Source organism: Ischnura elegans, chromosome 4 (genome assembly GCF_921293095.1).
Source record: "Ischnura elegans chromosome 4, ioIscEleg1.1, whole genome shotgun sequence".
NCBI classification, from domain to species: domain Eukaryota; kingdom Metazoa; phylum Arthropoda; class Insecta; order Odonata; family Coenagrionidae; genus Ischnura; species Ischnura elegans.
In genome coordinates, this window is record NC_060249.1 from 135929217 (window position 1) to 135944425 (window position 15209).

At 39.5% G+C, this 15209-nt stretch overlaps 1 long non-coding RNA gene across 1 annotated transcript; it reads left to right on the forward strand.

The window, feature by feature from the left end:
• The first annotated feature begins 416 nt into the window (after positions 1-416).
• LOC124156960 lies at positions 417-13594 on the forward strand. The gene is made up of 3 exons (XR_006864476.1): positions 417-747; positions 908-1177; positions 11429-13594. It is a non-coding gene; the product is annotated as an uncharacterized LOC124156960 (long non-coding RNA).
• Positions 13595-15209: the final 1615 nt, after the last annotated feature.

Genomic DNA, 15209 nt, shown 5'->3' on the forward strand with positions numbered 1-15209 from the left:
ACGTAGGTACATAGGTGGATCTAAAGGGGGGGGGACGGGGGGACGTGCCTCCCCCCGGACCCTTTAAAAATATGCGGGATTTTTAATAGGGTCCCATTATCATTGGGATCGTTTTGTATTACGAGGTATCCTTGTGCCTCAAATCCCCCCAAGAACAAAATCCTGGACACACTCTTCGTTCCGTAGAGCAATATCTCCTATTTTACGCGCGAGTCGGTCGTTGTAATCTCCCGCGTGGGGGCGCAATCTGACGGCGGAAGGTGGCATGACGTCGCCAGTGAGGGACTGTTCCTGTCGCTCACTGCACTGCGAATCAGGGAAGGGGGAGGAGGCGGGGTAGGGGTGGTGGCCACTCCCCGTTCCCCTCCCAACCCTCCCCTATCGCCACTGAACCTCAGAGTAAATTGAGCTGCTTCGCGTGGCCCACGTCCTTTTGCCCGGCGTTCTTCAATGCGAGTCCCACTGACAATATAGGTCTTCAGTCGGGAGCTCCTACTAACTGCAGTGCACTGGCCGACTTTTGTTCGCTTTCTTTCTCAGACGTGATTTCTCTCATTTATAGAAACTATATTCAGTCGAAGTACATTGAGGATGCCGCAGCGTTCGTGTAGCTGACTTGCATAGTTCATTCAACGCTGTTAATGAAGAGTAATCTAAATTGAATTCCGGATTTAAGCACTCTTTATCTTTCGCTTATTCACGAGACGTGCCTTCGTTACGGTGTGGCCCAAAAGGTGTCGTAGTAGGGTAAGTATTTCAAAATTATGTTGATGATTAATGAGTTGCATGCCATTTTTTAATTTAATTTTCTAGATTCGCAGTAATTTTTTAAATACTTTGGCAATTATTTCTTCTATTTTTCATTTTCTGTGCTAACGTTATCTTTTTTTACATTTTCAAATCCCAGCAAAGTAATAATTATATGATCAGTGCGATGAGATTACTGGGAGCAGCTTGATTGCGTGAATTAGCTAGTGGGACCTTTCCGTTGGATGGTAGAAGTTCCTGGAAAGAGTATTCCGCTGACATCGTAGCTACTCCACGATTTCAAGTGGCTGATAGCGGTTACCGCGAGATTTGACTGAACCAGAGTTTGGCCGAGGCATTCATCGTAGCTGCGAAATTGCCTAGGCCGATAAAAAGAAGTCTCTGCACAACTTCGAAAATAAAGATTTCGGTGAGTTTTTCCCCTAATTTTTTAAGGATGCCCTTTCATAACGTAATCGGCAAAGCAGTGGGGTAGCCAGAAATTTTGTTCGGGTGGAGGAGGGGGGGGTCCTAAAATTAGAAGGGGGCAATTTTTGAAAAATGGGGTATTCAGTAGAGAGATATAAACTACTCTTAACACTTTTTATTTTCAAAATACTTCAGCTAAAGAATTTTTTTGTAAATTCACGATCAATAATTTTTTTGTTTGATGCAAAGTATTATTTCGTTGTATTACATTTCGAGCAGTGGCCATGGGGTGTGAGGGGGCCCGAGCCCCCTCTAAAATTCGTTATGGGTGTGAGGAAAAAATGTGTCAGGCTTGTCGATTTTCCCCGGAGTGTACATATATCGAGATTAAAGTTATCATGGTGCTAATGTTGATCATATTACTCTCCTAAAATGATTAAAAAACTTAAAACTCAATACTTATAAAATTTCCCGGGGCATAATCCCTGGTTTTGGCCCCCCCAAATATTTTTTCCAAGTCTGCACCCCTTATTTCGAGGAGGAGGGGTGCCGACCTCCCCCTGGCTACGATACTGCAGCATAAGTGTCATAGTTTTTTATACTAAATTACTTGATCACATTTTCCGTATTTCAGGGTAATAACTCCGGCGGTAGATTCTAAGCAACTAAAAAAGTTATCAGTCGACCCATGATTTTCCGAATCAGTGTCATTCCCACCGTCCCTTTTACCATCTCGTAATCAGTCACTTACGCGTAGATACAACCACGATTCAATGAAAGCAAATCGTGACGTTACGACCGCTGTTAGCGGACGTGCATTCTGTTTGGCCGAAAGACTGTGTGGTAGCTATGGTTTCAATGACCGCACCTTGAATATGCAGCGATATCATATGGGATCCAGTGCAGAAAGACTTAATCCGAAAACTGAATAAAATACAAAGGAAGGCTGTGCGTTTCGTCAAAAACTGCTACGGGCGTGCAGACAGCGTTACCCAGATTAAGTTGAGCGAATTAGGCTGGGAGCCGCTGGAGACTCGGAGGCTGCGCGCTAGGCTTAGATTATTTTAACAATTGAGAATGGACATCTTTAAGAGCGACACGGAGAACATAATATTAGAGCCGCACCATAATTCCAATAATAATAATAAGAAAGGAGGTATTTCCCACTCGTCCAGCTAAACCTAGAATATGAAGTGATATCAAATTATTATTTTTTTCCTTCTCTTGACCTTATTTAATATATAATATGGTATTTCCTGGAGTATAGGTCATTCATACAAAAGTTAGCAGCCAACGTTTCGATTAATTTCCTTAAATCATCTTCAGGGCTATGTTAGAAAAAATGTGAAACAATATCAAATACAGAGAATAAGACGAAACACAATATTTATACATAAAAAGGGACAATTGGGTTTTTTTAATAAAATATAATTTAAATAAATACGTATATATAAACATATATATATGAACAGATGGAATATACAAAAAATTTTGACATATAAAAAAATATTAAACTTATTTATACTATATTTGTATATACTTATATTACTTTTGTATAAATGACCTATACTCCAGGAAATACCATGTTATATCAAATGTGATCCGGTGCAAAAAAAAACTTAATCCGTGAACTGAATAAAATACAAAGGAAGGCTGCGCGTTTCGTCAAAAACTGCAACGGGCGTACAGACAGCGTTACGCAGATGTTAAGCGAATTAGGCTGGGAGCAGCTGGAGACTCGGAGACTTAAATCGCTTGAACAATTGAGAATGGATACAGGTAATTATGCACTTTCCGGACACGCGTCTTTTTGCTATTTTTTCGTCGGATCTGCTCATAACAGTGTCCTGATTACGAAAATGATATTTTTTGTGGCGGAAAAGCCGGCAAATTACCTAAAATGCGAAAAAAAATCGGGTGAAAAAAATTCCATGAAGAGTGGTCATTTGGGTACTCAAAATGTTTTTTTATATTATGGCGAATACAGTCATGCAAATAGTTTTTAAATTAAATGTAAAATAAGCTCATTAACACGTATTACAAACTGGAACTACTTTTTGGTACTGCACCGCGCGCAGCGATTCCTCGCGTACACCGCGAAATGCGAATATGCCTAGGTGGGTTTGGGTTGAGTCAGGGCAAGGTTTTCACGTAAAAATCACTGTATTTTGGACTTACGTGTAGATTCTTGACATTTCCACCCGCCCACATAATTTCGCTAATGCCGCAATAAACCCGTCTGTCGGAGTCAGACTTCACGTAAATAAGAATGAATACTAGTAGGCCAACGACACCTTAGACTTTCCGTAAGTTCTTGTTTTTTTTCCTTCGAAAGTATTTCAAGCCAAGTGTTCAAGCTCAAATTTCAATTGACCCATTGGTTTCGAAGTTAGCAGGGATTTACGTTGTTTAATACAAATCCGTCAATTTTTGTGGTATTAACAATTTGTTTTTTATAAACTGTTAATAATAAATCTGGATTTCATATATCAAAATTCAAAGTTATTGGAACGAAAAATTCGAGACTACCAAGCGCTCAAAGCTGGGCAAATTTATTTTACGCGCAAAAAGCGCGTATTTTTGAAGTTAAAACTTCTCTAGCGTCGTTAAGCACTTTTGCGGGATGCGGAAAAAGCATAGAATTCGCGTGAGAGTGACCGACCCGGCACCGCGATCGCTACAGCGGGATTTACATTTCCGTCTTAAAATTCTTCCATTAGTATCACATCCTCGGTAGTGTAGTGGTCAGTCTCAACGCCTGTCACGCGGGAGACCGGGGTTCGATTCCCCGCCGGGGAGTAATATTTTTCTCGATCTCATACAATTTAAAAAATTTTACAATGGATATTTCAACTACGCAGGCTGACTAGGTGTAGTAAATAAACTTTGTTAATATATAGACTGTTAAAGTCTTTTTGTTTAAAAAATATTAAAATTGAAAATAAAAATCTATGAAGTATATTGTATAAGTTCATTAAATATAAAGGGCTCGTGCATGAACGTGCAGAAGGGAGTACACGCTATAAAAATACAGGTAAGTACAATTTAAGGCAGTTTCTTTTATGTGCATAGTGAAAAATTATAGGGTTAAAGCATATTAAATAAAAGAAAAGAAAAGCATATTATATTTTGATGCATAAATGATGTTACTTTCTATTCATACACATCGTATTTTTCATATATATATATATATATTTAATAATAAACAGTTGCCCCGTTTCACCCCCGTTTTACCCCCGTGGCCCCGTTTTTTTCATACTCCCAATAATGACGGCAACATGGCACACTTACTTGGGAGTAAATTCGGGGATAAATTGGGTTTACATTCCCTGGGCTAGCTTTGTGTGCGTGGATTCGTTTCCCCGAAGTTCAGAGAATAACAAAAAATTACTGCGGTTGTGTCACGGCGTGTAATTTAATAGTATCATCTGGAAAATGACCATATTGACGCATCGAATTTAAGTGATGCAGGGTGGTTTACTTCATAATGCTGTTGAGTGCGCGGTAGCCGAAGTGACCAAGGAATGAAAAGGTGCACGTTAGTGATGGGTCGATCGTGAACGATTCGATCAAAAAGATTGAATCACTAGGTGAATCAAATGACTCATGATTCATTTCTTTAAACAAGCCGATCAGCAATCACTCCAACTTCCGGTTTCATATAAATCATCCCAGTTCCGCACAGCTACAGTTCATAAATCATTTTGTGTTGTTGTCTCAAATATGTGGAACGATTTGCCGAAACTGGTAAAAGACAGTGAACCACAGGAAATATTTAAGAAAAGGATTGTCACCCACTTACTTTCTGGGGACCCATGAATACTGATCATGTATTTCATTTATACGCTCATTGATGTGATAAATATCTATTTTTGTGTGAGAAGCAGCAATTTAGTTCTTTTTTCATTTGTTTAGCAAAATTTCCTTTTTTAAAGTTTTTTTTTTGTTTATCGGTACGTTTAATGTTCGTTTCTCTGTTAGAAAAAGAAATTAAGTTAATTTCCAGTTCATTGTTAAATGATAACATTGTATGTGTCTATTGGTAGCAATGCATATGACCACTTCGTTTATTTGTTTTCGGATTGGTTTATTACCATATTAATTTTCCCGCGCACCACGTTAATAATTTCTATGTTCCAAAGGAGTTCACCCCTAGAACAATAAATGCGTTAATTATTATTATTGTATGCCAATCTGTATTGTGTGCGGTTGATGTCGAGGAAAATGTTTTCGTTGGGTGCTATTTAATTGTTCCGTGAATCACACGCGTATAGTGGACAGTTAAGGCCCTTTTGTGCAGCTCTGCATTACCAAATTTCTTCACTTCATTTAGCGCCTTGTTGGTGTAGGCTACCACAGCCCCTGGATATACAGTGTGTCCCAAAAAGAATGACCCGATTTTAATTAAGATTATTCATAAAGAAGAAGGGCTTAACATCAACACATTGTGTACTTAATTACTCACAAAAGAAAAATGTTTATAAAAACCAATCATAAATGTTCAATGTGTCCTTCATTGGCTGCGCGGACGAAATCTATCCGATAGCTGAATTCCTTCCATACTGAGTGTAAGGTGTCTTCTGTCACTGAAGCTACAGCTGCTGATATTCATGTTTTTTGTTCATCAATGTCACGAGGTAATGGAGGAACGTAAACACGCTGTTTAAAATTTCCCAAAAGGAAAAAAATCGCATGGTGTTAGGTCAGGGGACCTAGGAGGCCAAGAGTGTAAAGCCTGTTCTCGCGGTCCTGTACGTCATCTTCAGCGAGACTGGCTGCATCTTATTGGTAGACCTAATTGTTAGACCAATGGTCTGACAATTAAACTAAAGGGTTGCACGCTCCAGATCAGCGCTCATAGTGACATTCAGCAGATTTTTCGAAAACTCTAAACAATGCCGATCACATCTGGCGCTGTTTTGCTTGCCTAGTGACATTTGTTTCAATAGTATTACAAGTTAAATTCGGGTCATTCTTTTTGGGACACACTGTATTTTATAACCATTCATGAATATATTTATCTCCGTTAAAGCTTTGATTACTATAGTCTGGAACAATGGCGTACCCAGGATCATAACTACAGTCCGGCCGCCGAGAGTTGTCCGATGACAGCTAGAAGGGGTAGGGGGCAATGTTGCCAGGTCAGAAAGGGAAACGCCCACCTCACATGTAAACAAAAGGGTTCCGTGAAGAAAGGAGCCGGAAGGGACGACGGGCGAGAACGGTCAACGAAAGAGTCGCGGTCAGCATTACCTTTTTATCCTTTTCTTTCCTACTACTCTGCCCTCACTGAGAAAAATAGCGATCGCGCAAATATCACGAATTTCCCTCCAACGAACTGGTAATTGAAGTAATTATAGAAAAATGCTGCTAATTTAAATGGCGGGGTGTACATGATAACTCTAGGAAAAAAAACAATCATAGAAAAGACTCCAGTGAACCAAATGCAGTTTCTGATTTGACATTAAATAAAGCAAGTAATTTTCCTTCTATTCGTTTTATCCTATGCTTTTAAAACGCAACATAATTGAGAGTAATCCCTTCCTTCGAGAAACAAAAACTTTCTTAGGAATTTTTCTTTGGTTTACTTACTGCGGCGCCAGCAACAGACACATCACACTTGAAGCCCTTCTCAAACCTGATGACGGCTGCTGCAACGCCGGCGAAACTGTCGTCACGAAGATTAATCGACGCGAAGGACAACCCAGAAACGTAGCTGCGCCTACTACTCATCACTCTAAAGGATATACGCCTTCGAGTTCTGTTGGTCTGGACTCACGCACATATCTGGAGTGGAAAGTCATTCCTAAAGTGTTTATGTGGATGAAAAAAAATATATGCATAGAGAAATTTAGTATTGAAATGGAAAATCTATACCTTTTCGTGGGGGAAGATATATCTAAGTCCTCTGAAGAGCGGGATTCATCAGACGTGTTCTCGGAGTTGCTGTCACTGCCCCCGTTAAGACTGATGATTAGTTGCTCCACGTTGGTTTCCACAACACATTCGGTCGTGATCGCCTCTTCAATCACTCGAGAAATATTGAGGACCACTTTTTTCCACTTCGATTCATTCACCTCAGAAATAGCCTCTTGAGTCAATGTCATCACATCTTGAATTTTAAAAGTTTTATTCCGTTCCGCAACGTAACTTTTCACCTGAGCCCAAATTAACTCTATGGCGTTGTAATGACAATGATAGGGGGGATTCTCAGCACTCTGTGTCCGCTTTCTTTCGCTATTTCGTCAATTTCATATACAGGGAAACGAGGCTGGTAATACTTGGATAATTGTAATAGTTCCATTTTATTCAGTCCTTCAACTACCTGGTTAGCACTTTGCTTTTGCAGCCACTCTATGATGTCCTTCTTTAGCCACTTCCCTGTGGGTGATTTATTTATCCTTATGCTGTGGTAAGGGGCGTTGTCCATCACAATGCAACTTCCCGGTTTTATGTTCGGCAACAGCTGGTTGACGAACCAATTTCTGAAGGTCTCGTTTGTCATCTCACTATGATAATCCCCAGAGTTTCTTTCCGGGTGTTCTTAAAACAGAAGGTTCTATGTTTTCACTATTACGGTCACCATGTTTTTCTTTCAGGATCCTCGAAACTGATTTGGAACTGATTCCGCATGCTTCAGCTGTTCTATCCATCACTCTTGCTAATGGAATTAGGGGACTGCCATGGAATTTTTCCTTTTCAAAGTATTCATAAATACTCGCGATTAATTCCCGTGTTTGGGAATTCAGTGTCACACCATGACCACGTTTCTTCCCGCTCATGATGACAGCAGATGAAATCAATCAGAAATACTACGTTAAACAAACAAACTCGAAGCCTTCTTTAACCAATTTAATGAAATACTTCCGTTGAAAGCGTTGAGAAGTTTTCGTGAAAAGCGTTGGGAAAAGCACAAGTAACTATTCAGAACACCACCACACACAGCAACACCACCACAGCAACACCTACAGCACAGTGAACTAAGAACGCACGCAAGAGCAAAGAGACTATCTATGGAAAGTTTTGTTTTGGTGATTCAGGCTTGTTTCGGTGATTCATTAGCATGTGACAACGTTGCATGACTAGGCGAGGGTGTGAGGTGCGTTTGGGGGACAGCGATTGGCTGCAAACCGTTTTGGCGAAGGGTTCCCCACCCCTTCTTCTGAGCTGTCATCGGACAACTCTCGGCGGCCGGACTGTATAGGGGGTAAGGGGGGGCAATCCATGGGATTTATGACATTATTTCCTTGAAAAAAATATTTTTATTTTAGTTATATATCTTACACTAATATATATCATTTTTCGTGGGTTTAAAGAAAATTTGTTGAATACTTTAGTTTCAATTCAGTGCTGATTTTGCTTAAAGAATTTAGCGATTTTTGCTCATAGGGGGGCACCTGCCCCTCGCTGGGTATGTCCATATGGTCTGGAAACAATCTTGTGCAAACAAGACTCGACAATAAGGTAATACTTGTTGCTGGGGCTGTCTGGTGTTAGTTTGACCAGCCTCATATCGGGCCTCTACCGAATAATGCAATACTGTCACGCCACAATACTCCCGCCACGTACCTCTTTGCTCCGTCTTACCTTGATTGGTCTGACTTACAATTCTCCACTTGGTGCATTGGAAATCTCTTTCCGCTTTGTTCCTTCCTGTCTCCTCAGAACATGGCCTACGAAGATCATTCTTTCTGTAATCACTGCTGTATGATAACTGCGTCTTCTAATAATTCTATATTTTTTCATATATGCCACATTCTTTCATAAAGTGTGCTGCAGGGTTTCTTAGCGTGGACCCAAGCTTCACTTTCATATAGTGGGACGGGTTTTGTATTTCTTTCATTTCTTTGCTTTATTTTGTAACATGGTGATAGTGCGATCATAACATGTGTGATACTTACGATGGGCTCCAAAGCCTGCATTGGAATTGACTAATATTTTATCTCAAAATTTCCTATATTTAACCTATTTGCTGTTACTTCTAACTCTCTGCACATTCAATGCAATAGTTTTCAATATCTTCAACACTCCTGTTTTTAGCACTTTATTCAAAGTTAAGTGTTGGCTTTTCCTTCATTTGCCTCTATTATTACTGCCTTGCATTCTCACAAACTTTTCAGCTGGTGGACGGTATCCAATTTTACTGCTGAAATCACTCTGTCAAATGCTATAAAATGTTGAAGTCGGCTGGCTATTTTATGCCTTTTTGGATACTCCTTGCCATATTCAAGAGTTCTTCCATTGCAATATTTAAAATATAAGGTGAAATAATATCTCCCTTCTCTTGCTCAAGTGTTTAAGAGGGAACTTTCCTATGTTTATTCATCTACCCTACCTTTTGCTTTTAAATCGTTAATGTGCACTTGAATCAAACTTCCTAATCTCACGAGAAATGTTTTTTTCCCATTCTCTTAAACAAGCTAATAACAGAATTAGGTTAATGGTGTACAGCTTGCTGAATTTTTCAATCTGAAAACTAATATAGCACGTCAGTGTTAAAGTGACGAAATATACATCGGTGCAGGGACCATGTGTGAGCTTGCAGTACTGAGGTCTGTGTGTAATGGCAGGTGCTGCTCAAGGAAGGGGAGACTGTGTGTCATCATAGTGAAATAATCAATCCCCTCAAGGCGTAAAAGGAAGGCCTTGGTATATTTCTGAAAATCAATAGTCCTGAGATAGGTTTGGTGCAGTTTTTCTATCCCTTTCTTTAATCAGCAGGCCTTTTCACACTGCTGCATTTCTTCCCTTGCACCCTAAATAGCTTTTCCTTCGTGACTCTTTTGCCGTTCTCTCAATAAATGTGTCCCTCTGAGGTTATCTTCATCAGGCCATCAGTAATGTGGCAATCTTATTGGTCTGTTCTTTTCTTCAGGGTTTTTAGAAGACTTCTTCTTTTCTCGCACTCATTCTAGCACTTCCTCATTACTTATTCGGTTGAACCATTTGATCTTATTTCTTGGAGAGGAGCACATTTTCACCGCTTACACTCTTCCCTCCCCTGTAGCTCTTCTCCTGCTTACTGCTTTGCTGGAATATCATCTATTCTTACACCCCTATTTTTTTGCAAATCTTTATTTGCAGAGCCATATTCAGTTGTTTAAACAACTTGCCAACAACATATTTGTAAATAAAATCAACAGATTTAGGCGTTACTTGGTGGAACGATGAGATATTCATGGTGAAATAAAAACACAGTACTATTCCACAACCTTATATTTTTGCAGTCTACTAGTTTCAACGTTTACACCGTCATTATCAAAGTGTTGATAATGACGGTGTAAACGTTGAAACTAGTAGACTGCAAAAATATAAGGTTGTGGAATAGTACTGTGTTTTTATTTCACCATGAACATATTTGTAGTATTTTTCCGAACGTTTTGAAACGTATTTGAATGGAATCGGATGACATTTAAACTTTCTAAATTGACTTTTGGAGGATAAATTGCCGATCTATTCCTTGGCATTTATTCATCCATGATTGTTTTCCTTATTCTCTTGCGGCAAGCCTTTCCTTGGTTTTTTTTCGCATTCTTCCACTTTCTAATGTATTCGATGAAGAACTGAGAAGGTTTTACAATGCATGCAAACGTATCACTTCAATGGTCCTTGGCTTTTTCCTAATAAATTTTCTTATGGTCCGGCTGTCACGTTGGGGTCCGGGGTTCGATGCTATGTCACAGCAGTATATTTTGTAGTTTTCATTTTGATCATACGGCGATAAGTTTTTCAACAATGTTAATTGCAGCAAGCAAAGGCTACAGAAATTTTTTTAAAAGATATAGATGGATAGAAATTTTTATAAGGATATAACGATAGATGTCTATTAGATAACTATTTATCTATCTGTAGATATCTAATAGATCTTTATTTTCTGCGTGGGTTATCTACTTTCATTTGCTTAGAAGATATATACATGTTACAGCTGTTGTTCCTAAATGTTTGTTTCATAAAAAAGCAAGCGGAAAGGTCATATATTATGCCTGATATTTATTATTCACTGCTGCAAACCTAAAAATGATCATCAGAAACTACTACTTTGCTTAATATTCTAGGATAAAAAAATACTAAACTGCGTATATGATTGAGCACTAGCGTGACAGAAAGAGAAGGAAATGATTTTAAACACAGTGAATAAAAGCCTACCAAAAAGGATAACTATGTTGTATGATGACATTAATTGAAATATACAAAAATAAGGTTTGTGCTAAAGTAAATTTCAAACTTATAAATGTCTTTCTATTTCTTTCAGGTACGTATACCACCTCAAAACAAGACAACACATTCATAGAGGGCTTTAAGAAAGGAAGGAACAAAAAAGCCGTCGCCTATGGGAGGTGAAACGTGGCTGCCTGGGTCACTAGTTAATTTTAGGAAGTACTTTTCCGTAGCTTTTCACTAACACCTACACTGCCCTCCCCTACGTTCCTGTCTTGTCTTCAGTGCTGTTCCTGATGTTGCGACAGCCTGCCTGCCATAACTGAAGATTTGTGAAGTGTTGTGTGCATGGTCAATGTTTTATTCCCCTTGTGTGTGTGTGTGTGTGTATGGTGTGTGATAGTGTTTGGGGGCTACTCTTGTGACGTGATAAATCGTGTGCTTCGTGGGATCGCCGATGGAAAGCAGAGGCTCTTCCGCCGGTGGACCTTAATGCAGTTTTGTGGTAGGGATGGATTCTTCTCCTCTTCCTGCATGATCTAGGTGCTGGCGAACTGGCAAATCGCTTAGGCCAGTCCTGCAATCATCGCAGGGCCCTTAAGTTGGAATCAAGAGGGAAAGTGGGAATGTTTAGGGTGGTGAATGGTGTTCTGGTGTGGTTATGCACTGAATCCCATGTGTTAGGCATTCAGTTCAAGGTTAGGTCATATTTGGGAGTTGGTGCATGCCTCTCCATTACGCCGCTGTTAATTTGTCCCATTCCACTTGATTCTGGCTTTAGTGGGCGATAGAGAAATCACACTTGGAGGACAATGTGTTTTATGGAGGGAAGTTACTGATATGTGACATTACTTGGGCACCTTCCTGAGTTTACCCAAATCCATCGTCAAACCTAAACATTGAAGTCCCCATGTTCAATAGGCTGGTAGGTTGAATGAGCTTGGATCTTACGTCAAGATCCCGATGACCCTTACCAATATATCCTTAGAGGATTGCTTTTCTTCAGTGTCCAGTGGGAATTGGGGAGTCCTTAAACACACACTTAAAAAATTAGGTAGGGCTTTCGGACTCCTCTTTTCGTGCTGGCTCTGTATTTAAGATTCCTAATTAAAATTGTCTCTTAAGGGAAGTAGGCACTTAAGTGTACCCTCTTCGTTCATTGATATCTCTGAATACGACGGTTTCATTAGATGTTTTGCTTCTTCTGTAATTTGGCTTATAATAACTTCAATTTAGTTCTTGAAAGCCCATTAGGTCGTAGTAAAATTTTTGATAATTTACACAGTGACGTATCATTTCTTGCTGCTAATACTATTACTTTTCAGGCCCTTACGTCCCTTAATAATTTTTACCTCTTTCCAAATTCTTTTTTAAATTTTCGCATTACGATTCAATTTTAAAGAAATGAAAGTCTTATTTCAAATTTCCTCTTCTTCCAAAGGAGACAAAAGCATTTTTTTCTTCTTTTTTGGTCATATTTGGAGTTTATTGCGCGATTTTCATGAATATAAGTAATTTTTTCTTGAAAAAATGATGTTAATATTGAGTTATTACATTTTTGTCATTATTCTCACGTAAAATTCTTGCTAAATATAAAATCTCATTTTGTTCTTTAAAATGAGACAATTCTAAATAAATCCCAGTTTGTTCGATTTATGTTGCACAATTTGAGTACAGGTTGCTGATACAGTTTCTTTTCTCTTGCTTTCATCCTTTGGAGTGATCTGGACCCATAACCTTGTGTGGTTTCGTGGACTAATCGCGGTAAAGTTGCATCATCACTCCACATCCCAGAAGTTGTCATCCCTGGAAAATGTGTGCCTTACTTCAGTTGATTTAAAAGTGTGGACTTTCGTAAGTAATCGTTCACTTGACTAGAGTTTTGTTCATATAGATATTCTATTTCCATGTCAATAAGTCTTGATAAGAATAATCAGGTCCATTTTGATTGAATTATGCTAATTCTGATTATGATTGCAGGTTACTGTACACATTTTATTCTCACATAACTTTCATGATGTCTTTTTGGAGTCCCTTATTTCATTTGAAATATTCTTATGCCGCCGTTAGCGACTCTGACGAAATATTAGTTCACACAAGGCCATAATTTTCTCCGCCGTATTAATATCGTTTTCCCATGCACGCCATTCATTTCACAGAAATACTTTGCCATTGAATATTGGAGATTGAAAATTACAATGGCGCATTGAAGTCGTTACGAGTCAACCGGAAAAAGGTGGCATTAGCAAACTTACATGTACTCCAGCATCACAACTGTACGACCACCGTCGCACATGGGAATTCTCCCGTATGAAATCGCAGTATAGGGTAGTTTCCTATCATTATTTTATTGCCTCAATCGAAAGAATATTACTCCTGGAGTACGTATTTCACACTTTTAGATTTTTAAATGACGATATCTATTTTTCGCGATTAAATGAAAAGTGAAAATTTTCTAGCGCGCGAAAACGCGACGGCTAGGTATGAGTGCTGGGAAAACCCCGTGTGACTTCGTTCTGGTTCCCGCTGCCGCAAGTGAGGTGACCTTGGGGCGAGGCTTTGAGCGTTGATACGACGGAGGATGCTAGCAGGTATCAGAGTATCCTGCTAGCTGGTAGTGCTTGGCTTAAATATGGATTATTATTCCCCTATCAAACGAAGGAAACTGTCCGACCATAGGCAGTTATAATAGGTGATTATTAAGACATGTTCCCCTGAGCTCTGTGCCTCATGCATGCTTTGGTAATCTCAGACGATGTATAACTCCTATCTTCTCGTATAGAAACTAGGTCCCTGTGACGTCATGCGGAGTGGAATCGCATGGGCGCCAATCTGGCCTTTTTCAAATGCAGTTAAAGTTGAACTTTGCCATTCATCTAAAACGGTACTTCTAAAATCAAATAATTTGTATATTATGAATAAACTAATGGTGGATAATTAATCGCAATCAATGCCTTTCGTTTTCTTTGTTGAAGGAAACTACCCTATTCCATGGCAACACATGATTTCGACAGCAACAGGGTGTGCGCCCGTAAAGAAGAGTTTACAATTTGAAAGGAAGACGGTTGCCATGCACTAAGGGGGGAAAAAAGTATCCCCACAAAGTTTGTGCCGCCACTATCGCTCCGCGGCTTCTTGGGTTTCCTTTCCAGAAGGTTGCTATTCTTTGGTGAATGAGGGAAATTCAAACAAGGCAAACCATTTCTTATATTCGTCGTCCAAATACGCGACCTACTACTGAGTCTTCCGCAACCCAGAGCGTGACTCGCGATGGACTCCTTAGAATTGGGGCGAATTCGACGGCATCGTGTGCGCACATGGGGAACGCTCCTCTGAAATTTCCTTCGCATATCTCAACGAAGCGACAAAAATCACTGTGGGCAAGCGTTCTCTGAAGGTAAACAAGACAGTCAAGGAGTATATTCGATGGGCCACGTATTTGAATGCAGGTAGTGCGTGAACCATCCTTATGACTTTTATTATGTATACGGTGAAATTACTTTTAAGGCTCAAAGGTGGAAAATTACTCCCTTTCTCAGACAGGGTTATAAGCTTTATTTTGGCTGCCTGTTGGGTGACCAAGATAAAGGATGGACTCCCCATGTATTGTGTGGCACCAGTGTAGAGCTACTTACTGGTTGGATTAAGGGAAAACGTCGTAAGGAATTTGCCGTCCCCATGATTTGGCGGATCATATTTCAATTTCAAAAATGAAAGGAATTACAACGAAGTCAAAATACGCAGTAAAATACCCAGACAACTATGAATCAGCGATACTACCGTTCCCTCACTCCGAAAATTTACAAGCGCCGAAAGCAATGGAGTATTTTTATCTTAGCAAAGATTCAGAAAGTAATCAAGAGCGTGATAATGAA